This window comes from Mobula birostris, chromosome 26 (genome assembly GCF_030028105.1).
Source record: "Mobula birostris isolate sMobBir1 chromosome 26, sMobBir1.hap1, whole genome shotgun sequence".
Lineage (NCBI taxonomy): Eukaryota > Metazoa > Chordata > Chondrichthyes > Myliobatiformes > Myliobatidae > Mobula > Mobula birostris.
In genome coordinates, this window is record NC_092395.1 from 28,016,167 (window position 1) to 28,040,793 (window position 24,627).

General features: G+C 44.0%; 1 protein-coding gene across 5 annotated transcripts in view; it reads left to right on the top strand.

Annotated features, from left to right (window-relative positions):
* LOC140188203 (3',5'-cyclic-AMP phosphodiesterase 4C-like) overlaps window positions 1-24,627 on the top strand; it is a 273,810-nt gene that overhangs the window by 78,637 nt on the left and 170,546 nt on the right. The gene's annotated exons all lie outside the window — the stretch shown is intronic.

Consider the following 24,627-nt stretch of genomic DNA (forward strand, 5'->3'; position numbering starts at 1 on the left):
GGCTGGAGAAGGGGGAATCTAATTGGAGAGGACAGAAGACCATGGAAGAAAGAAAAGTGGGAAGAGAACCAGAGGAAGGTGATGTGAGGGTAAGGAGATGGGGATAGAAAGGGAAAAGGGAATAGTGAAGCAGGTGTTGGGGCTCCCTAGATGACTCCCTTGTCCATTTGTCCCTCCCCACTGATCTCCCTCCTGCCACTTACCCTTGCAAGCAGAACAAGTGCTACACCTCCTCCCTCACAGTCCTTCCAGGTGAGGCAACACTTCACATGTGAGCCTGTTGGGATCATCTACTCTATCTGGTGCTCCCAGTGTGGCCTGTATATCGGTGAGACCCAACGTAGATTGGGCGACCACTTTACCAAGCACCTACGTTCCGCCCACCAGAAAAAGCAGGATCTCCCAGTGGCCACCCATTTTAATTCCACTTCCCATTCCCATTCTGATATATCAGTCCATGGCCTCTTGTACTGTCGTGATGAGGCCACACTCAGGTTGGAGGAGCAACACCTTATATTCCATTTGGGTAGCCTCCAACCTGATGGCATGAATATCGATTTCTCAAACTTGCGGTAATATTCCCCCCACCCCCTCCACCATTCCCCATCACCTTTTCCCTCTCTTACCTTATCTCCTCACCTGCCTGTATCCTCCTTCTGGTGTTCCCCTTTTCTTTCTTCCATGGCCTTCTGTCCTCTCCTATCAGATTCCCCCTTCTCCAGCCCTGTATCTCTTTGACCAATCAACTTCCCAGCTCTTTACTTCATCCCTCCCCTCCACCTCTCAGTTTCACCTGTAACCTTGTGTATTTCCCCCTCCCCCAACTCCTAACCCTGACTCCTCACCTCGTTTCCTTCTCCAGTCCTGATGAAGGGTCTTGGCCCGAAATAGCAACTATACTCTTTTTTTTTTTTTCCCCATAGATGCTGCCTGGTCTGCTGAGTTCCTCCAGTCTGTTACACTCATGTCCATTATTGGTCTTCACATCAAAGATACCATATCAGTCTTGGAGATAGAGTGATGTAGATTGAATAGATAGCTTCCTACATTGAGGGAGTTGTACCATCAAAGACATTAAGTTGATTGGGCTCTGGCCTCTGGAGATTTGAAGAATGAGAGCAAATTTCTTTGATATGCAACCTTGTGAAATGGATTCACAGGGCAGATGTAGGGCCTACTTCCTCAGGCTGAAAAGTATAGATCTGGGGGCAGAGCTTTAGACATTTAGATATTAGAGTTTTAGAGATTTACCCAATTGTAATCCTTTGAAATTCTTCACAATGGGGTCACGGTTGTTCTGTCACTGAGTATCTTCAAGATTGATACAGATTTTTGGGCATTAAAGTTTACAGAGACAGGGTAGGAAAGTAAAGGTGAGGTAAGTTAAACTGCAGAATGCGCTAGAAGGACGACATAGTCTACATGTGCTTCTGAGTACAAGAGCTGGGATGTTGTGTTGCAACTGTACAAGGCAATGGTGAAACCACACGAAGTATTCAGTTTTAGTTGTTCAGCTAAAGGAAGGATTCCATTAAGCTGGAAAAAATACAGGAAAAAACTCAGAAGGATGCTACTGGAATTGTAGGGCTTGAGTTACAAGGAGAGACTGGATAGGCCAGTGTTTTTCATCTGAACACTAGAGGCTGAAGAGTGACCTTGTATATAAAATCATGAAGGGCACAGGTTAAGTTTATGGTTAGTCTTCTTTCTCAGGACAGGATAATTTAAAGCTAGAGGACATGGGGTTAGGTGAGAAGGGGAAGGTTTAAAGGGAATCTGAGGGGTGTTTTTCATTTAGAGAGTGAAGGGCTTGTGGAATGAGCTCCCAGAAGAAATAGTAGAGGTGTGCCTCTTGCTCTCGTCCACTGCTCCTGATGGAAGGACCCTGCGTTCAAATGGTCTCTCCCTCCCTCATTCTTGATGTTGAGGGGGAGTGGAAGGTTGATGTTTTTCTATGAGTCAAAGTATAAACCTTTCCTGTCCATTAGATCAGCAGTGAATATGGGCAGAGAAAAGGCAGATGGAGTTTAAGCTGGCCAAATATGAAGTGGTGCACTTTGGAAGATCAAACGTAGTGAGCCAGTACACTGTTGACAGAAAGACCTTTCACAGTGTCGATGGGCATGAGGATCTAAGAGTCCAAGTTCAAGTCCAAAGTGGTTACGTGGGCTTTTGGGAAAGGCGTATGGCAAACTTACTTTTATTGGTGGGGACCTGAGTTCAGGAGTCAGGAATGTGCTACAGCCTTGTAGAACTCTGTGCTACCTCTGAGGTGCTGAATTTGGTTCTAATCGGCCCATTGTGGGAGGGATGTCAAGGCTTTGGAGGGAATGCGGGAGAAATTTTGCCAGGATGCCACCTTCATCAGAGGGCATGTACTGTGAGGAGAGTTTGGACAAGCTTGGGTTGTTTCCCCAGAAGTGCTGGGGGCTAGGGGAGGTCCAGTAGAGGTGTGTGGGATTGTGGGAGGCACAACTGGAGGAGACTGGCAGTTTCTTTTCCCCAGGGTTGAAGTGTCTGTAACCAGAGGGTGTGCACTGAAGGTGGATGGAGAGGGTGGGAGTAGGTTCAGGGGAGATGTGTGGGGCAAGTTTTTAACACGGGGTGGTGGGCGCCTAGAACCTGCAGCCTAGGCTGGTGACGGAGGCAAATACAGTAGCGGCTCTAAGATAAGCACATGAACGTATAGGAAGTAGAAGTATATGGACATTATGGAGGCACAAGGGATCAGTTTAGTTCAGTATTTGATTACTAATTTAAAGAGTTTGTATCGACATTGTGGGCTGAAGGGGAAAAGGAAAGAAATTCCATCCCCATTTGGCCATCTGTTGCTGTGAAGTAACTGCAGATTTGCAAACAGGGAGAAGCGCCTTTGTGTACTGTCACAATATAGTCTGAATAAGATGGATTCCAATAACCTGAGGATGCATTCAGAGAAAAAAAACATGTCTGTACTCACAAAACAAATTAAAGAGACACCATTTAGCAAATGTTTCTTTCTGTTTTATTTGCAAATACAGTGTAATTAATCTCACTCAATCATCAGCACTTGTCTAGCCTTAGACCCCCTGGGCTCTGCTCCAGATTGCATGCTTTCTCACAGGGAATGGCTTATTCATATTTTATTTGTTTGTTTTAGGACAGCCATTTATACATGGCAAAATAACGAGGACAATGCAATGTTCTTCCCTTGAATTTCTGGTCAAGCACAACTCACGTTTAGTTTATGCAGTGGCAAAATGTGTAATCAAGTATGACTTGATGCTTGAGCCACACATTAGGATGGGAGATCAGGCAGGGTTATTGGGAAAGAACTGAATTGAATTGACTTTATTACTTACATTCTTCATACACAAATCTTTACATTACCTCCCAGTCTAAATGTGCAATTTATTTTAATTTATAATAAATATTATGTACAACAGGATAGTCAATATAACACCTGTGTACCAACAGGACACAGTTGCATCAGCATGAATTAAGCAGACTGATGGCCAGGTGGAAGGAGCTGTCCCGGAGCCTGTTGGTCCTGGCTTTTATGCTGCGGTACTGTTTCCTGGATGGTAGCAGCTGGAACAGTTTGTGGTTGGGGTGACTCTGGACAAGGACTACAAATGCAGCATGCTACCGCCCACACTGGACCCTCTACAATTCACCTACCGACACAACCGATCGACAGATGACGCAATAGCCAGAGTGGAGAGTGGAGAATGGGACTGTCGGCTTGCTCTATTGGTAGCTGGAAGTGATAATATTTACTGGACTGTGACTTCCTTCAATGGTGTATCAGGTCAGTTTGAAACCCTATCATAAAGGGACAGGGAAAATTGGAGAGGTGGAGAGATTTGGGGAGGGAGCTTTAAAGCTTGGTACATATGTAGCTGATGACATTGCATCAGTATGGCAGTGAACGGGATGTACAAGAGGCCAGAATTGGAGAAGCAATAAGAAAGAAGGTGATTTGTCAGTGAAGTGGATACAGGATTAGGAGCTCCATTGAAAATCAGATGGGACACAGAGGCTGCAATCTGGCTGAACATCAGGCAGTGACTAGGAAGCAGGGTAGCTGATTGGGATGGATCTGTGAAAGCACAATGACTCACTGAAGGTCGGGTTGGGTTAGCAAATCGCAGCATCGCTGCTGAGTTTCTTCCCAGTATGATTGGATGTAATGGCAACAATTTCGTAAGTGAGAGGCCTGTTAGAAAGCACTTCCATTGATTTGTAATATTGTGAGCTGAATACCTGATGAGCCGACACCTGCAAACTGTGACTAATTCTTTGGTCTATTGCTCAAACCTCTTGTGCTTTTTGCTTTGTGTGAAGGGTGTGAAACACATGATACTAAGGCTTTTGTGTATGAACTGCAGCCCGGTAGTCTAGCATTTTGCTCTGTCGTATAAGGAGGAGGTTATGTTTCTAAGTGACTGCGAGAATGGTATTTTCTGACCCTTTTGTGTGGTTTTATGTCTCACCAAACCTTCAGATTTATTAATGGATTTTGCAAGCAGTAACTGGGCAATGGGCTCCAACAGGAAAGATATATTAAGAGAAACAAAGCTAGTCATGGGGTTTGCAATAAGAATCTTAAACTTAAAGTTGTGTACAAACTTCTAGACCTCAATGCAGGACTGACAGATGCTATTTAACAGAATCATTTCTGCGCTCACTCACCATTCCTGAAGTAACACCTGACCCTAACCAATTCACAATCACTATGAAGAGTTTTTTCTTTCTCTCTCTCGCTCTCTCTCTGTGTCTCTGTGTGTCTCTCTCACTCTCTCTCATGCACAGTAAACAAATATAAGCAGGTATTCTGCATAGCGCACACACACAGAATGATGGAGGAACTCAGCAGGTCAGGCAGCCTTTATGGAAAGGAATATGGAGTTAATGTTTTGGGCCAAGCCCCTTCATCATGACTGGAGAGGAAGGGGAAAGAAGCCAGAATAAGGAGGAGCAGAAGGACTACAAGCTTGAAGGTGATGGGTGAAGCCAGGTGAGGGGGAAGGTAGGCGGGAGGTGGAGAGAGGATGAAGTGAGAAGCTGGGAGGTGATAGGTGGAAAAGGTAAAGAGCTGAAGAAGAACTCTGATAGGAGAGGGGAGTGGACAGTGGGAGAGAGGGAAAGAGGAGGGGCACCAGAGAGGTTGGGAGGCAGCTGAGAAGAGAAGGGGTGGGAGGGAAACCAGAGTAGGGAATGGAATAGGAGAGAAGGAGGATATTCTGGCACCAATGCTTCAGTTACTCAATATTTTCCAATATTGCCAACTTTGTACCTAAACCCTTTATTTCCAAGGGTAACAAAATTTCTGATTGGGCAGTATAGCAAATAGTTTGGGGCCCAGATCTGTGAGTTTTTTTCATTAGAACTAGATTTCTTTGTTCATTTCTATTCTTTATCCTTGGTAATTGGCTTCTGAGTCACTGGTTATTATTTCAGGTTTTCATAAGGCACTTTTCATGTTCTGTGCAGACACACACGTACACCCTCTGCAGAGAGCTGTAAGAAGTGAGGTGGCCCTGATTGCATTGTATCTGCAGACCAGTGTCGGGTGGATCAGACTTTGGAAAATGTTTATTTTCACTGTGAATTCTCGCTTTCACAGAGTGGGTCATGTAAAATATCAGCTCTAGGTCCATTCCTTGCTTCTAAAAGACCATGAAGAGCATGGGTAAAATGCAGAGGCAAATTTACTCTACACTGCCATGCAAAATGAACCAAAGACTGGACAGTATGGCATAAAGGACAGGGATAACATAAAGCTCCCTGCATCCTGTTTCCATCTTACAGCCCAGGGCCAGAACAGTAAGGGTAAGTTGCAGAATAAAGTCCCTCATCACCGCCCTATCAATCAGAGCCAGCTTGGACTGCACAGGTCAGACACACTTGCTTCCCTGCCCCAGCTCCAAGCTAAGCAGTTTCCTCTACATTGATTAAGTTGAGTTAGAACCTACCTCACTCGCACGACCAAAGGCGACATGGTATTCGAGGTGTTTGTCCAGGCTGCAGGGTGACAGTTCACATGCTGATTAAATTGGTTGAGCCTGGAAGGAGGAAGGTGCCCACGCAACTTTCAGATGCACACCTCAAATCTCCTTGAGTAATCTGTCAATAATATGGGCTGTTGTAGATGCAAAGCATGGTTACCCTGCGTAAGGTTGTCCACAGCCACGTAACCAGCTTCCCGCTTTGGCTCTTCCTCCATGCCCGCGCTCAGCTTCCTCCTGACAGTCAGTGGAAGTATCTGCGGCTTCCACTAGTGGGGTGCAATGCAAATAAAAATGGTTATCTCAAATACACTCAGCGCAGGACCAGCAAGATTTAGTGACAAATCAAAGTAGTCCTATCAAGTACTGTCAATGCAAGGTCAGCACGGGCTAGGTAATGATTACAGCTCCCTCAATGTCAGCAGAATGTGTCTCTAATGTACATTATATCAACGAGCAAACAAAAAGTCCTCACTAAGCTTAAGGTTCCTCACTATTGGGCTCTTTGCCATTAAGGAGCGGAAATTCGAAAATGGAATTCAACAGAGTTTGAATTGCCTTGGCAACTGCAATAAAACAACTGGCACTCAAACGTGATTTTGGGATCTCTTCCCAGGATCTTGGCAGATTTGCTGATTAGGCTACAGAAGTGTGTTTGATGCTAGCAACTAATTAATGAACGAAGGTGAGTGTTGTTCATTAGGTCTCCATGCCTTAGAAAGAATCATGCCTCCTTTTTGTTATATTAGTCTTGGGTAAAATATCTAGGTATGGGGAATACAGTGAGGCCTTCCAAATCCTCTACCATTTCTCATCAAACAGTTAGATCACAGTTGATTTATTCCTTATCTCTCAGTGCCGCAGACCTGGCGCTGGGAAGTGGAGCCAGGCCTTTTGGACAGGCATAGACATGCTGAGCTAAAAGGCTTCCCTCTGTGTTGTGTCTTATTTGATTTCTTTGCTTTTTCTTTCCATATCTCCTGTCATGAAAATATCAGGCAAGATTTACCCTGCAGCAATAATTTAGTGATGGCAGACTTTGAATCAGAAGACCCCTGAATAGTAGGGGTAAGGAGGCAGTTGCTGGATTTGAAGGACGTGTCGTGATCCTTGGAGAAGGAGAATGAGCTGGGAGATGGTGTAATGTTCATGAAGTCTAACATTTAATCCATCCCACTTGGGGAGGATACCTCATGGCTGATAGGCTCCATTTCACTTGAAGTACTGGAAATTTGGATACTTTGTAAAAAGGGTATCTAATCTGAACCCAACCTGGTCCAGGCAGACATATGGTTAAAAAAAATGGACTTTCAGTGTTAGAGAAAGAAAGAGTGATGGGAAAAAAGTATAGCTCTGTGAACACAAGAGGGTCTGCAGACGCAGGAAAACTTGAGCAACACAAACAAAATGCTGGAGAACTCCACAGGCCATGCAGCATCTATAGAGTGGAATAAACCAGCTGATGTTTCGGGCTAAGGCCCTCGACCTTTCATCAGGACTGGACTTTATCAGGCAAAGTTCACCAGATGCATAAAGCAGCAACTAGACGGATGCGACATGGACAGATTTGAGGCAGTGGATGAGAGGGGGAAACTCCAGAACTTCCAGGGCCTGGGATTGTTCTGAATTCAACCAGAACATGGGTCCCACTGTGATCCCATTAGCTGTGGAGAAGAAGCTTTCATACTTCTTTCATCTGTATTACTCTCTACTCTGCCATTCAGCAATGGTTGTTCACATCTATCACTGTTCCACCCAGTCAACTTCGGTCAGTGTTTCATTTCTCCACTCAGGTTTCCTCAGTCCATGGAATCCCCATCCTTAATGAGGCAACTCCAAGTGTGTCAATGACAAAGGTATTGCACATTCAATTTCCTTCAGTCACAGATATCAAGTGGATCATCCACCCTCGTTTCAGCTGGGGGTTCCCATTGTCATCAAAGATGCTCTTTAATTTTGAAAGACAATTTGAATCGTTCCATATCCTGTCAAAGGACCACTAATGCACTGGATGCAGCAAGCACTCTTTATATGCAACTAGACATCCAGCTAATTGTATGCTGGAGATCTGTGCTCGAGAAGTAGCCTGGATCTGAACCGTATGTCCTGTCCAAAGTAGGACAGATCTAACTAGGTAATCCTAGCTGAAAGGCATGGTGTTGCTCGGTTGACCCAACTGAAATGGCTCAGACAGCAGTGAATGGGCCACCACTTTTACCAAAAATGTAAAGCTCTCATTTATTAAGTAAATAGAAGTCATATATAGCTTTCTGCTTGCACCAGGTCTGAGTGAATGTAAATAGTTCATTCTTTGATTCCTTCAAAGGGCTCCAGGAGTATCTGGTTGCTGAATTCATGTAAACATCGAGCACAGAAGCCTTTGTTGTTCAGTTCCATGACATTTGATGGTAAAATGTTTAAACATGAGGTTCCTGATCACATGATAGCCATTTGAGCCTAGAAATTCCTCAGCACTGGGAAAGACACTATTAATAGGTGGTATAGACATCAAACACAATAGGTACATCGCAGTGATACTTTACAGCACACGATGGCTTCTTCTCCAAGTACTCTGCTGCCTCAAAGCAGAGCCCATGGGTTGAGAATCAAGCTCCTGGGCCATGGTGGTATAGGGAGGGGCGTTTACTGATGGGGTGAATGCTCAGGACATGACTTGTAAAGAAATAGATGTCATAGAGTGACATAGCACAGAAACAGGGCTTTCAGACCCTCCCCCACCCCAAGTCTATGCCAGTTATCATTCACGCCACCTTACATTAATCCCGCTTTTTATTCTCTTCCTATTCTCATCAGCCGCTCATGTTCTGCCAAGTTGGAACCCGGGACCCTGGTGGTCAGGCGATGGCTGTGCTACTGTGCAATCCAGAAAATCTCAAAGGCTGGCATATAGATGGAGAAGGCATATGCTCTTCACATTCGAGATCAGGTTGAGGGAAAGGTGATGACGATGTCGGGTTTGGGAATGTAAAGGAGAGCCTCTGTGAGGTATAAGTTGCTGAATAACAAGCCTCACAGGCTCTGAAGGCCTGCCTCCAAATGAGAGGCCCGTGCCAGTGAAAGTCACAAAGTACCATCTGGACTAGCTGTATGTCTGAACGAGTCAGGCATATGGAGAGGACCCAGAAAGAGAATTGCAGGCTCCTGTTATTCAGGTAGTAAGTTAGTTTAATCACAGAGGTAGGTGGTGATATTGTGTCATACAATGTTGATCACATGATGTTTGATCACCACAGGTGTTAATTGTACCTATTTAAGTATCTCAGTGCAACTTAATACATGGTGATACTTAGATCTCATTACCAGATAAGTATAAAAGCATATCCAATTAACACATTTCCTAACTTGTTTTTGATTCATTATCAAACTTCTTTTTCAACCAAGATACAACTTACCAGTTGGGTAAAATCATTAAGCTTCAAGAATTCTAACTTTTCCTCTCACATTCCCTAGGTGGTCCATCATTTCCTATTGCTGCACAAACACAATAAATTCTGCAAATGCTGGAAATCCAAGGCAACACGCAAAATGCTGGAGGAACTCAGCAGATCAGGCAGCATCTATGGAATGGAATAAACAGTAGATGAGATTTTTTTTACAGCTTTTCCTGGGAGAATTTAAGCCCAGAGTGCACAGTCTCAGAATAAAGATCCCGTTGGAACAGGATTTGAAAAGTTTCTTTAGCTGGAGGGTGGTGGAATTCATTGTCACAGATGGCTGTGGAGGCCAAGTCAATGGACACATTTAAAGTGAAGGTTGATAGGGTCTTGCTTAGTGAGGGTGTAAAAGGTTACCAGGAGAAGGCAGGAGCATGGAGTTGAGAGGGATAATAAAACAGCTGTGATTGAATTGTAGAGAAAACAGATGGGCCGAATGGCCTAATTCTAGTCCTATGTCTTATTATTATTATTATTATTATATCATCAATCCTTACCTTGTATCAATTTTCAAGTTGCCAGTGTTGGTAGCATGGATAACATTTGTTGTCCATCTCTACTGTCTGTTGAGAAGCTGTTGGTGTCTGGTCTTGAGTAATGAAAGTGCTACCACAGTGAAGATAGACACTGATATGTCCAATTATTTCTTGACGTAGGAGTCTCAAATGCCAAATGCCTTCCCTCTCTACCCTGATCTCCAGTTTGGTGTTGATTATATTAACGATATGTTGATAGCTCCTCTGAAGATTCCACTTAAATTCCTAAACTGGATGTTATCCCTGTTCCTTCAATCAAAGTCAAGCTTTCGTTTCACTGGTGATCCATTGGAGCATGAAATTCTAATGGAGCTTGACAGGGTAGAAGTTTCCCATGGCTGGGGTCACAGTCTCAAAATAAAGGATCAGCCATTCAGTTTACCCTCTCCTTAACTGGAGACATTTCCCTGCCTATTATCTGGAAGCAATCCTGTTATCATTGACATTTGGAAGTTTCTGCTTTCTAAACACAAGACAGCTGTACACTGGAGTTAGAGACACACAACCCTCAGATAATACTACTACGACAATCTGTTGCCCAGCAACCTCAGAAAGAGTCTTAAGTGTGATGCTTTTTATAGACTTGAGCTGTTGGCCATAGTGTCTAGGCATGCAGGGAGCCCCAGCACTGGCCTAAGGCTAGTGGCTCCCCTGATTAGAAGTGAACTGCTTGAAGCCAGTTGAAAAAGATGTTCATTCGCGTAATGATGTAACATCAAAAGCCATTTGGTTCCTTGAGCCTGTTCCACCATTAATTAAATTCTTAATCTTCTGCCTCATCCACGTTTCTATCCAGTCCTAATATTCCCAGTTACCCCTCATGTCCAAAAATCTATTAGCCTCAGCCTTGAATTTTCTCCACCACTAAGCATGCGCAGCCCTCTGGGGTGGAAAATTCCGAAGTTCCTCAGGTATCTGCTCTCTTTCTCCTCACAACTGGCAGTGTTTTCTCAGAATGAAGCCTTATTTCCCTACGTGAAAGGGTAAGTGCGCCAGATCCACTTTGTTTGTCTGTGTTCGGCAAGATGGCAGTTTGACAGAAAAAATCTAACCTAAAATAGCTCCCACTTTGCATATCCAGCTAGCAACCATCACCAGTTAACCCTTTCCTTTACCAAGAGTGAGTTTCACAACATTGCGACTTCATAAAGCAGCTCCCAGCCAGTTCAGTTTATTGAAGTATGCAATCTGTGCTACTGAAAGTATAGCAACTCACTTGCACCAAGCAAGATCACATAACCAGATCAAGTATTTTGTTTTACGAATGATGATGCCAGCTGTGGTGTCAGTATTGGTTCCAAGACATTGGCAGGTTCTCCCAGTGCTTTTTTGCCACAATGGCCTGTTGATCTTCCACCATCACTTGAAACAGCAGATGAGGGATTGTTTTAGCAATCTAGCCATTTTTTTTCCAGCGCACAGTGGGCAGGGTTGGTTCAGGCTGGATTGGTTTCATCTGGGAAGAGTGGTAGTTTCGTGAAGATTGCCTTTTCAGACACTTGATGTAGCTCACTGCCCGTGTGGAATACATGAAATACTGTGGATGGTATGGCAATGGAGTGGTTAGTGTTAAACTATTACTGCGCCAGCAACCTGGGTTCTTTTCCTCGGCTGCCTGTAAGGAGTTTGTACATTCTCTCCGTAACCGCGTGGGTTTGCTCCAGGTGCTCGGGTTTTCTCCCACGTTCCAAAGACGTAAAGGTCAGCAGGTTAATTGGACAGCACAGGCTTGTTGGGCTGGAAGGACCTGTTACCATGCTGTATCAATAAAAAAATAAGGTCAATTTGGGATCATGGCAATGGAAGCCAAAATGTTAACTGTTTCTCTGTCTGCAGGTGCTACCTGATTTTCTGAATATTTCCAGGATTTTCTCCCTTTGTGTCCTAGCCTGAAGGGCAGATGGAAGCATATCAGAATCCCAGTGCTTCAGAGTGCACTTGCTCTGTGGTGTATCCTAGTCCTGACGAAGGGTCTCGGCCTGAAACGTCGACTGCACCTCTTCCTACAGATGCTGCCTGGCCTGCTGCGTTCACCAGCAACTTTGATGTGTGTTGCTTGAATTTCCAGCATCTGCAGAATCCCTGTTGTTTGCTCTGTGGTGTATCCAGTTAGATGAAGATACTGAGGGAAGTAGGGCTAAGGCAGGCAGTTGGAGTTGAGATACAGAGTGAACATTGCCTGATATTGTTGCAGGCTTGAGGGGTTGAATAACTTTCTCCTGTGCCTAGGGAAGAGAGATGTTTTCACCCCATGGAGCAACAGAAGGGCTTAACTCATTCTTCAAGTTCTCATGTTAAAGGCTGATTTATATTTGTGCGTCAAATGTACGCCGTAGGTATGGCGTAGCCATGAACCCTATGCTGTATCTACACTGAAACCTATGCCGTAGCCTAACGTGCACCTCTCCCAAAATGTAACTACACGTCGTGGCGTTGCAGACCAAACAACTGTGATTGGTCCGCTTGGTAGCATCGCATTTCCTCCTACGCTGCCATGAGCTTGCTATTGGGCGACTGAAGGGCAGGGAAGGAACTCTGGCAGCAATGCTTTCCAAAAAGCTTTCCAAACCTCCGAAATTATGGAGGACCCTGTGCTTGACGCCAGTTTGTAGCTAGCTGCTACAGCCTGTTGACTTCCACCTGAAGCTCAAACTCGAATGGCGATTGCCAGTCTCAGAGTATACTGTGCGTACACTGATGCGAAATAAATGGTTGGAGACGATGGACCAAATCGTCAAATCTACCTGCCGACATCCGAAAATATTTGAAATGTATTTCCTCATCCATGTCTCTCAGTGGTCGGACAAGCACAAAGTTCACTCTCCTTCAGTTTCAGTCGCCATTGTTTGAAGTTTGAGTTTCAATATGAAGAAACTCAACACAGTGGCATAGAAACCCCACCGCCAACTAGCCTTTTGGCAGTGAATTGCAGAGCAACGCAGACACAACTACGTGCAAGTATAAATGCTCACAACGGCGTAGCCCACTTGCGTAGGCTGCGGCGTAAGTTGGTACGCAGAAGTATAAATCAGACTTAAAGAGTCGGATGCATTAGGGTGAGTTCAGAGGACGCCGTGGACTCTCAGATCATGGAGGCGGTGTTGCTTTCAAGAGATGAGGAGAGAAGATAGGAACGAATTATTCAGCCATTGGAGGTGGATCCAGGAGAGAGCGAAGGCAAGCTACCGTGGTGGGGAGGGGGGAGGATGAGGTGGGAGGAGCAAATAATGAAAACGCCACGTGTTTCTACTGCTGTGTGTGGGAGTGCAAGACCTTGGATGTCAACACAGCAACCGAGGTAGTTTCTGTTGTGGTGTGTGGGCTAAATCAGTGATGTGATTACAGAGCAGACTCTAAGTGCTTCCCTGCTGTGTGTGGGTGTGTAAGGATTTTACAGAGCGTATATATGTGCATATGATACATGTAAATTATGTGCATAGTTACATATAGCTACACAACACAGACAATTATTTCCATTTCTAAAGCATCTATAATAGGGCAAAACATCCCAAGGCACCTAAATGCTTGGTCATATCGGTAGGTTTTAAATAATGTCTTGGTCCATTTAAATATACACATGCACCATACTGTTTTGATATGATTACTTTAAATTTTATTGAAGATTTAGAATTTAATTTCATTTCATGTCAGCTTTAGTGAGAAGGCCCAGAATACATTGTGCAATAAATGAAACTGGCTGCTTTCTTTATGAGATTTTGGATGGATTTTAGTGCCATTATTTTGTCTTTTATCTGTTCTATTTCAGAATCAGATTTTAATATCTCCAGCGTATGTCATGAAATTTGTTAACTTTATGGCAGTACTACAATGCAATATATGATAAGTATGAGAAAAAACTGAATTACAGTAAATATATATATATCTATTAAATAGTTCAGATAAAATCTGTAGCACAAAAAAACAGAAATACAAAGAAGTAGTGAGGTAGTGTCCATGGGTTTCTATGTCCATTTAGGAATTGGATGGCAGAGGGGAGAAGCTGTTCCTGAATCACTGAGTGTACCTCCTACCTGATGGTAACAATGAGGAAAGGGCATGCCCTGGGTGATGGGAATACTCAATGATGGACACCACCTTCCTAAGATTCTGCTCGTTGAAGATGTCTTGGATACTATGGAGGCTAGAATCCGTGATAGAGATGACTAACTTTACAAGTTTCTACAACTTACTTTGATCTTGTACAGTACCTCCCCCTCACCTTGTACTAGATGGTGATGCAGCCAGTCAGAATGCTCTCCACAGTACATCTCCCGTCCTTGCCTATCAGATTCCCCCTTCTCCAGCCCTTTATCACTTTCACCAAATCAACTTTCAACTTCCTAGCTCCTTATTTCAATCAACACCCCCCCCCGCCCCCCCCGTTTCACCTATCACCTTCTGTTTCTTCCTTCCCTCCTCCCTTCTTCCTCCAACTCCTCATCTTTTTTCTCCTGTCCTGCTGAAGGGTCTCAGCCCAAAAAGTCAACTGTACTCTTTTCCATAGATGCTGCCTGGCCTGCTGAGTTCCTCCAGCATTTTGTGTGCGTGTTGATTGGATTTCCAGCATCTGCAGATTTTCTCTTGTTTGTGATAACTCTGCACTCAGTGGCCACTTTTTTTAGGTAAAGGAGCTACCTAATAAAGTGATCACTAAGTATATTTCAGTATGTTTGTGGCCTTCTGCTGCTGTAGCCTATCCACATTAAGGTTCAACATGCCGTGGGCTCAGAGATGTTCTTCTGAACAGCACTGTGGTAAAGTGTGGTTACTTGAGTTCCTGTCGCCTTCCTGTCAGCTTGAACCAGTCTGGCCATTCTCCTCTGACCTCTTTCTGTTATGTGAAACAAGGCAATTTCCCCCACAAAGTTGCTGCTTGCTGGATGTTTTTTGTTTTTCACACCATTCTTTGTAAACTCTAGTGACTGTTGTGCATGAACAACACAATAACAACTTCTCCTCGCCATCTTATTTCTGAATGTACAATGATTCCATGTACAACACCTCAGTTTTTTCTTCTTTTCTGATTGCACTACTTATTTAATTTAAATTTTAAAATATAGATTCCAATAAGAAATAGAGGGTTTTAAAAATTCTTATATAATTTTTAATCCTCCGGGGAGGGGGGAGAAGATGGTGGTGCGACGGTAGTGCGCGCGGCCACTTCGGTGGTGATGTCTGTTATCTGTCAAGTCGGGGACCGTGCACAATTCTGATTTGATGGAGACAGACATGAGAATGTGGAGGAACATCTGGAAAACTTCTGAAATGCCCGCTTCGCTGCCGCTGTTACTGTGTGGCAACCGGAATCTCCAGAGCTGAAGGTCCCGAAATCCTCGGCTTTGCGTGTTTCAGCGGCCGGGGAGAGGTCGAAGGCGCTCAGCAAAGGATGGCACTCGGGAGGCTGTATCGGAGAGACCAGTCAGAAGCTCGAAGTTTTCGGACAGATGGACTCAGTGTCGGCTGTGGTCGGCTGCTTCCACGGTATCGGCAAGTTGACAGTGCCTGGAGGTTTATGGCAGGGAGTTTCTCCCTTTTGCAGCCTGCTGTTGGGGACTCGGGAGTTGATCGACTCGGGACTTTGAGACATTTTTTTTACTGTGCCCATGGTTTGTTCTTCATCAAATTATGATATTGCTTTGCACTGCTGTAACTATATGTTATAATTATGTGGTTCTGTCAGTGTCAGTCTTTGGTCTGTCCTGTTTTCTGTGATATCACTCCGGAGAAACATTGTATCATTTCTTAATGCATGTATGCATTTCTAAATGACAATAAAAGAGGACTGAGAGTTCTCATAATCTAATGCAATGCATTTGCGGCCACAAAACAACAAATTTCATGACCTATGCCAGAGATATTAAACCTGAGTCCGGTTCTGATCCCAGGAGGTCAGCAGTTTCTGAGATACTCCATTTGGCACCAATAATCATTTCACGGTCACTGTCACAGTTTAATTATCTTAGGTCAATTTATTCATATTCATCTTTCCAATAAGTGTTTTGCCGAAGTGTCATGATAATCTGATGTTTCTGTCCTCCACAGTCACTGGGTCTGAAACAGAGCTGCTGCATAGAGTTGTCTTGTATAGAGGCAGCAGCAACCTGCACAGGTGAGCTGATGGTGGAGGATACCATCTTTAACTGGGTCAAGGGTTATGTTACCTAATTACTCATCTTGTGGTAAAGTTTTGGGGTTTATTTAAGTTATTTAACCGGGAAATGGTGAATCCTATAATGAGGTATATGTGTTTATGGTGCTAACTGGCAGTAGAGTTTCAGATTGTGTGAAATGGAAGATAATTGAGTTAATTAGCTTTTGGTTGGTCTAGGGAGAGGGGCTTAGCAGTTATAAGACTCGGGTTACCAAGGCTTTGGGTTTTGTTTTTTTTTTGTTTAGTCTGAGAGTGGCTGTTAATCAGACAGGTGACAATTGCAAGCTGTATATATATTGTATTTTTTTTCAGTTTTTTTCTTGTTTTGATGTGGATGCCCAAGATCTTGTTCTTCCACTATTTTTGTAAATAAAAGCACCTCAATCTATTTTTGCGACTCAAGCCATCTTGTTATTTTTCTTAGACAGTTAACCCACAGTTCTTCTGAGAGTCACAGTCACTGGAACCACATTTCTTCCCCTTTCTGTTTGGTCTGCACAATAACTAAACCACTTGACCATGTCTGCATGCTTTTACAACATTGAGTTGCTGCCACATGATTGGCTGATCAGATATTTGTATTAATGAGCAGGTGTACAGGTGTACCTATTAAAGAGGCTTCAGAGCGTATATAAAAGGTGCTCAGTTTTCTTGGAGCCCAACATCTCCATAATTGTGCAGCCCTGGAAAATCAAAACTTCATCCTCACATCCATGAGGAATTAGATACACTGTCAACTGATGTTGAAGTAAAGATTATGTTCACTGGGAATTGGAGATTGGACAGGGAGCCATTAACCTGTTAGCCTAACATCAGTACTAACCTATAACAAAGGATGTAAAAACAGAATGCGTTGAAAAGAATAATGGGACTGAGCAGAGGAACTATGAAATGAAAGTCATGTTTGACTAATCTGCTGGACTTCATGAGACTGTGATTAGTAAAAAAGATCAGACTGAACCTGTGGGCGTGGTGCATTTGAATTTTCAGGAGGCTCTCAACAAGGTCACATACAGGCATTTGCACTACAAGGATAGAGCACATGGAATAGTGTATAATATACTGACATGGATTGAGAATTGGTTGTTGGACTGTAAACAAAGACTTTTCTCAGGATGGCAAATTGTGACTAGTGGTATACAGTAGGGTTTGGTGTTTGACTCCAGCTGATTAGAATGTATATCAATGATCTGCTAATGGGATCAAGTGTCTAATTTCAGGTTTGCTGGTGATGTGGAATGATATTGTGAGTTGGGAGGAGGATGTTAGGAGGCTTCAAGTGATTACAGACAAGCTGAGTAACTGACAAGAACATGTGGGTGCCAGTTCATGTAGTGAAATATTGAGTTGGTAGAATTGGTAGCAAAGTCAAGCATTTTCTTTTAATGTCGAGGCGTTTGGTAATGTTGATGTCCAAAGCAACCCTGGTGTCCCTGGATACACACTTAAAGATAACATGCAAGTGCAGCAGCTGATTAGGAAAGCAAAAAATATGTTGGATTTCTTGAAGATTGAATACAGGAGTAAAGAGGTCTTGCTGTAATTATATTGGGGCTTAGTGTATTGTGTAGAGATTTGGTCTGTTTAGCTGCCATTGAGAGTGTGCAGCAAAGATTCACTGGACTGGTTTCAGGGATGGTGGGATTGGACAATGAAGAGAGTTTAGGAACTGGCTGTGGTGTTTGCCAGGATGACGGGCATTTCAGAGCATGGCTGCATCCATTTGAATGGGGTTTCTGGCCTGGATTAAAATGGCTGGTGCAGATAAGTAATTCTTTTAAAATCTATTTTATTTAATAAAATAAATTTTTAAAAAGATACTTAATTGCACCAACCATCTTAATCCAGACTAGCAACCCCTTTCAATCTAAATGGTGTTAAATAATTTATATTATTTATGTATGTTTTTAAGTAACTATTTTTTGAATTTTGTTTTTGCTTTTTTTATTACTTAGATCATTTTGAATAGTCTTAAAAATTCACTTATGATGGGAGACTTTAAAAAATTCAACAGCTTCTTTAAACAAATTGCTCAATGATTCCACAGTGTTTGAGTGGAGAATTTCAAAGATTTATGACCTCTGCATACAGAAATTCCTCTTAATCTCTACCCCAAATGTCTGACTTCTTATCATGAGAGTGTCACTGTTTCTGGAAGCCCTAACCAGAAGAAAGAGACCCTCAGCACCTACCCTATCCAGCCCTCTGAGCAAACTAAAATGATTAAGCTTAATCTAAGATAGATATAGCTGCAAATATTCAGTGGACCATGTGGGATCTATAGAGAGAGGAGCAGAATTACTGCTTCAGATTTCATTTCAGAACAGAAGGAAGATCATTGATCTACACATTAACCCTGAAGTTGAGCTTGTAAAGACTGAGTGTTTACAGCCCTTCGCGTTTCACTGGTCAATTTGCTCCAATTGTCAGGGGTAGAGAAGACCAAAGTGAATGATTTGTAGACATTGAAGGTTGCCTGGATGACATTGGTACATGGCTTTGAGACATGGCCGTATTAGATAAGTGTTAACAAGCCCTATCTAATTCCAGGATTCTGCTCCTGGGAGCAAGGGAGGGAGTCAGTGGAAGTACTGGAGGCTGTAGCTGGTCAAACAGCCTGCACATGTGGGGTAGAATGAAGTTACTTGCTGCCTGTTCGCACACAGCAGGTTCCCACAAATAATGAAATGATAATGATGAGATTTTCTTTTATAAATAGACATCAGTTCAAGGATGGAAATCCTTTTGACATCGTAAACCAGCGAGTTGTTTGTTATGTCTCCCCTCTCGCTGTGGAACAGAAACAACTCTTTCTCCCTTATTTGGGAGAGAGAGAGCCTGTGGTATTTGATGGGTGAACAATGTAGTGATTGGAGTACTGCAAGTCTGTGTCTTTGCTGTTGCCGTGCTCACGCCCGAGTGCTTGGAGGTGGGTGCAATGCTTTATTTTGCTGGTGCGGGGAGGGGGGATTGTTGCTTGCTGCCACTTACGCACGCGAGGGAGGGGAGCTGGGGGGGTACTTTGGGGTTCTTACGTTTAACTGTCGTTCATGCTTTGGGGCGCTTCTCTGTTTTCATGGATGTTTGCGAAGAAAAAGCATGTCGGGATGTATATTGTTTACATTTCTCTGACATTAAATTGGACGTTTGAACCTTTGAAATGATCCCTGGCACTGGGGAGATACCTTCCTTCTCATAACGATGGCTATGAATGTTTGTCATTCACTTGAAAGAGCAGAAGGTGGCTCATTTTAACATGCGCTCTTCCTGTGTGTGTGTGTGTGCGAGCTTCCTCTGGGCGCTCGGGTGTCCTCCCACAGTCCAAAGGCGTACTGGTATGTAGGTTCATTGGTAAATTGTCCTGTTCTTAGACTAGGGTTATATCAGTGGATTGCTGGGTGGCGCGATTTGGTGGTCTGGAATCCCTAAAAATAAAATAAATCTCATCCTAAAAGGCAACTTCTTCAACAGTACAGCACCCCTTCCAATGCTGGTACCTGGAATCTCAACTTGGGCTTTGTGTCCATGTCTGCAAATTGAGACCTGATTCCATGACCTTGCACCTCAAAGGTGAGGGAGAGTTACCTGAACCACAGTGAACACAAACTCTTTGGATGTTTTTGAGGAACGAGGAAGGGAGGTCTCCCAGCAGAAGGTGCAGTTCCAGCTGTTATGAATTTTACATCTGTGGTGTGGAGCCCTCTAGTGGTGTGGTCCTATATAAACCCCTGTGCTTTCCTCCCATAGTTAGCGCTTTGCTCTGATGATGCAATTTAAAACTGAAGAATTTTTCTTTGCAGGTAATTTGTAAGATTTGAGCCCAAGAATTAAAATGGTCCTAAGACAACTCAGGATACAGATCAGTTTCTGATCTGTCACAGACTTCTGGGAAGAGTACTTATCGAAGTTCACCATGCTCTTCCTCTCCTGGGAATATTTGGTGGGACAGTGTAAAAGGAGCTTCACAGTTTCTAACCCATGCTGACCCTGATTGATAAGATGGTGTAAAGGGAGATTTAGCCTATTTTGTACCTTGAGCTTCCCACCTTTCCTTGGGATAACAGCTAGATTCGCATCTCCTGCTGGGAAAGAAGTGCTAAGAAACCTCCCTTTCTTGTTCCTCAAAAATGTCCTGAGAATTAGTGTTAAGTGGTTTGCCCCAGGAAACCTGGGAACACACATGTTGCCGGGAACATTCTGTGCACTATGTTGTAAGATTTACATTTGATCTTGGGACATGGCTGTTGCATGAATGCCTGTTTATGTCCCTTTTCTACCTTCCCTGGCAAGAGTTGTCTTCTGATCAGATGCAACTGAACAGCCATCTCTAAGGGAATTGAGCCTCAGCCAAACTGCTTTGAGCTGGACGTGATATTTTTTTATCAGGTCTGTAAGTGAAACAGGCAACTTTAAACAATATTCAGGTCCATGCTGTTCCCTCTACTAAAGCCTGTTTCTGTATTTTTTTCTAGTCAGTTCAAATGCTCATATTGTTAAAGTTAAAGTCTGTCCCGAGCCTTGTGGCCCATCAGGCCGGTTTCTGTGGCGTGAAGCGACTGAGGTACGAGACTTCCCCCTGGATAGGACGCCAGTCTATCGCGAGGTTAACCCCCAGCATTTTGCCGGTACCCATTTTCAGCTGAGTGGACTGGAGCAGTGTGTGGTTAAGTGCCTTGCTCAAAGACACAACACGCTGCCTTGGCCGAGACTCGAACCCATGACCTTCAGATCGTGAGCCCAACGCCCTAACCACTTGGCCACACGCCACATCAGTGCTCATATTGACTGAGGGAAAAGGAGAAAAATGCATTGATTTGTTCTGATCAGGACCATATTACCTGAAAGGGGCAGTCGTATCTGCGTTGTCGTGAACCTTCTAAGGGAATAAGTTTTTAAGCAGATTATTGCAGGAGCTAGAATGAAAAATAAAACAGAAAATATTAGAAATATGTGGTAGGTCATTGGGGAGAGAAGCAGAGACAATGACCTTTTATTTCAAGGTGTGTGAAGGGAAGAGTCTGCGTGGTTTCAAAAAAAGAACATGGAATAGGAGTAATGGGAGAGTTCTTTCATAGAGTCAGGGAGGGCTGTAGTGAAAAGAGACTCAATAATTTAGGGGGACAGAGAGCTGTAAATGAGACTCCAGGATGGTATGTTGTCTCCCAGGTGCCAGGGTCAGGGAAGTCCGTGAGCAGTTGTCAAATATTCTTGAGGGAGTCTGAGCAGCTGGAGGTTGTTGGTACCACAGGGGTTGTGGTTGCGCAGTGTGAATGTAGTGAGCCAGGAAGAAAGTTTAAAAAGCAGCATCTCAAGGTTGATCATCTCTGGATTACTGCTGGTGCCACACACTACTGAGGGCAGGGATAGAAGGATAGATCTGATGCATGCATGGCTGAGGAGCTGGTGCATGAGGGAAGGAATCAGGTTCTTGAACAATTGCTAGTTGCTTGGAGGATTTAAACTAGTCTAGCAAGGATCAGGGCCCAAAGTAGTCAGTGGCAGAAGAGGCAAATAAAGAAGCATGCAAGTCCAGGGAACAAGGAAGATCTTGTAGGCTAAACTGCATTTATTTTAATGCAAGGAGCCTAATTAGGTAAGGCAGATGACCTCAAAGCATGGATCAGCACATGGGATTGCGATAAAATAGTTATTGTAGAAACACAGCTGAGGGGTGGGCAGGACTAACAGCTCGATGTTCCTGGGTTCAGATGCTACAGGTGTAATAGAGATGGAGATAAGAGAAGAAGGAAAGTTGTGTTTTTGATTAGGAAGAACTTCATGGCAGTACCTTGAAAGAATAATCCTGTGAGAACAATGAACATAGTAGGAATAAGAACAGGGTGGTCTCCTTCATGGGCTTTTTTATAGGCTTCCAACAGTCAGCAAGAACAAATATGTAGGGATGCTGCAGGAGTACCAGTTTGTTTGTTATGTGCCATGTCATATCACGCGGGCAATCACGGTCTTTCCGTGACCGTGATAGTTCATGGCAAATTTTCTGTACAGAAGTGCTTTGCCGTTGCCGTCTTCTGGGCAGAGTTTTTGCAAGACGGGTGACCCCAGCATTATCCGGCATCAGTGGTCACATAACTATGACTTTTGACAGGCACCAGTTGCTCATATTAACCCACCCACCCACACACACACGTACATAGTCCTCTAACCGAACGACAGGCTAAATTTGGCCTCCAGCGGACTTGTGGACTGGCAGACACTAGCCCCCGACTTCCCTAGCGGACTCGCACAGATTCCAGATTCGGGACTCCTGCCATTGGGCCTCGACTTCTAGACTTCTAGACCTTTAGACATTGGTCCAGATCTCTGATCAACCTTCGGGCTTTGATTTGGTCTTCCAATTGATGTTTGGGCTTTAATCTTCAGTAATGACCCAGGACTCACAGCTGATGACGAATGAATACCCTGGATAAGGGCCCAAACTCCAGGCCTCAAACGCCAGACATGCCGATGATGGGATCCCTAAAAACTAGGCCTTGAGCTCTGGTCTCCCTGATGATGGGACTCTGAACGTCCTCATTGGTCTGTTGGCCCAACATCAGACCACACCCATGCCACTGGCCTTTGAATACAGAGCAGAGGCTTGGACATTGACCTGTCCTCCAATTCCCCCACATCCCGGTCCATAAACCCTAACCTGAACCCTAACGCCTCTCTCGGTCCCAAAAACCAGTCCTACAAACTTAATAAAATAAACTTTAAAAAAATTAACTAAGTGTGAGCTGTGAGCTCAATGGAAGGCGCAGATTGGTGCCATCGTGATCAGGTCTACATGAACTTTAGCAAGGCTTTTGACAAGGTTCTGCACAGTGGGCTGGTCCAGATAGTGAGATCTGATGGGATCCAGGGTGAGCTAGCCAGTTGTATACACGGTTGCTTTACAGGAAGGAGTTAGAGGGTGGTGGTGTGGTAGTGAAGAGTCGTTTTTCAGCTCAGAAGCCTGTGACCAGTGGTGTGCCGTAGGGTTGATGATGGGTTCCCTGCTGTTTGTTATACAGACTAACAACTTAGATGCGAAAGTAGATGACGTGGTTAGTATGTTTGCAGATGACACCAATATTAGTGATGTTCTGTACAATGGAAAAGGGTTGTCCAAGATCACAATAAGATCGATCTCGACTGAGAAATTGGGCAAAGGAATAGCAGATGGAATTTAAATCAGTGGTGTGACAAGTATTGAATTTTGGGAAGTTAAACTGGACAGGACTTGGACAATAAACAAGAGGGCCCTGGGGAGCTTTGTAAAACAAGGAGATCTTGGGGTACAGGTATACAGTTCCCTGAAAGAGGTGGCAAAGGTGGGCAAATGTGGCATGACTACCTTCATCAGATGGGGCACTGAGCACAAGAGCTGGAACATGTTGTGCAGGGTGCTGGTGAGACCACACCTGGAGTATTCTGTGCAGTTCCGGCTGTCACACTATAGAAAGGACGTGATTTAGCTAGAACGGGGGCAGAAGAGATTCACCAGCATGTTGCTGGGACTAAAGAGCTGGGAGGAGAGACTGGAGAATCTGGGAGTTTTCCCTTGAGTGTAAAAGGGTGAGGGGTGACTTTTACGGAGGTTGTTAAAATCATGAGGAGCATAAATAAAGTAGATGGTTGAAGGGTAAGGGAGTCGAAAACTCAAGGGCATAGGTTTAAAGTGAGAAGGGACAGATTTAAAGGGGTCCTGAGAGGCAATTTATTCACACTAACCACGGCCAGGTGAAAAAGTAACAGTGGATATAATTACAAAACTTAAGAGTCATTTGGACAAGTTCATGGGGGGAGAAGGGTTTAGAGGGGTTTGGGTCAAGTGCAGGCACAGGAGGAAAGCACCTTGGTTATCATGGAACACACACAAAAACTGCTGGTGAATGCAGCAGGCCAGGCAGTGGTACAGTCGACGTTTCCAGCCGAGACCCTTTGTTCACCAGCATTTTTGTGTGTATTGCTTGAATTTCCAGCATCTGCAGATTTCCTCGTGTTTGGATATCATGGACAAGGATGGCCTGCTTTCAGGCTGTGAAACTTTATGACTGTGAGCTGGCACATGAATGATGGGAATCTTCGCCAAATCTTTGAGTTAAAAGTACAGAAAGATTGCCAAGAGATTTTAGATTGGAACAACATAGATTCCATAAATTCCATAGATTCCTGGAGATGATTAACAAATACACGGCTGCAAACTATGCGGCACTGTAGATTTATACATTTCAAGATAAAGAACTGATTAGCTTTATTAAATTGGCCTCAGTCACTCATTTAGAACTAGGAGGAGCTTGATCACAAACAGCAAACAACTCCTTCAGTTTTATTTCCAAATGCTGTCTATTAGTTTACAATTCCTACACACGCATTGAACTCTCCCAAGGCAGGGACGCACCACTGATTAGATAGAGAGTAAAGCTTCCTCGTCAGTGCCCTGTCATATGCTCAGGGAGTTGGGGCAGTAGCCAGTCCCAGCACCAGCTCCATGCCATTCTCTACTTGGTAGT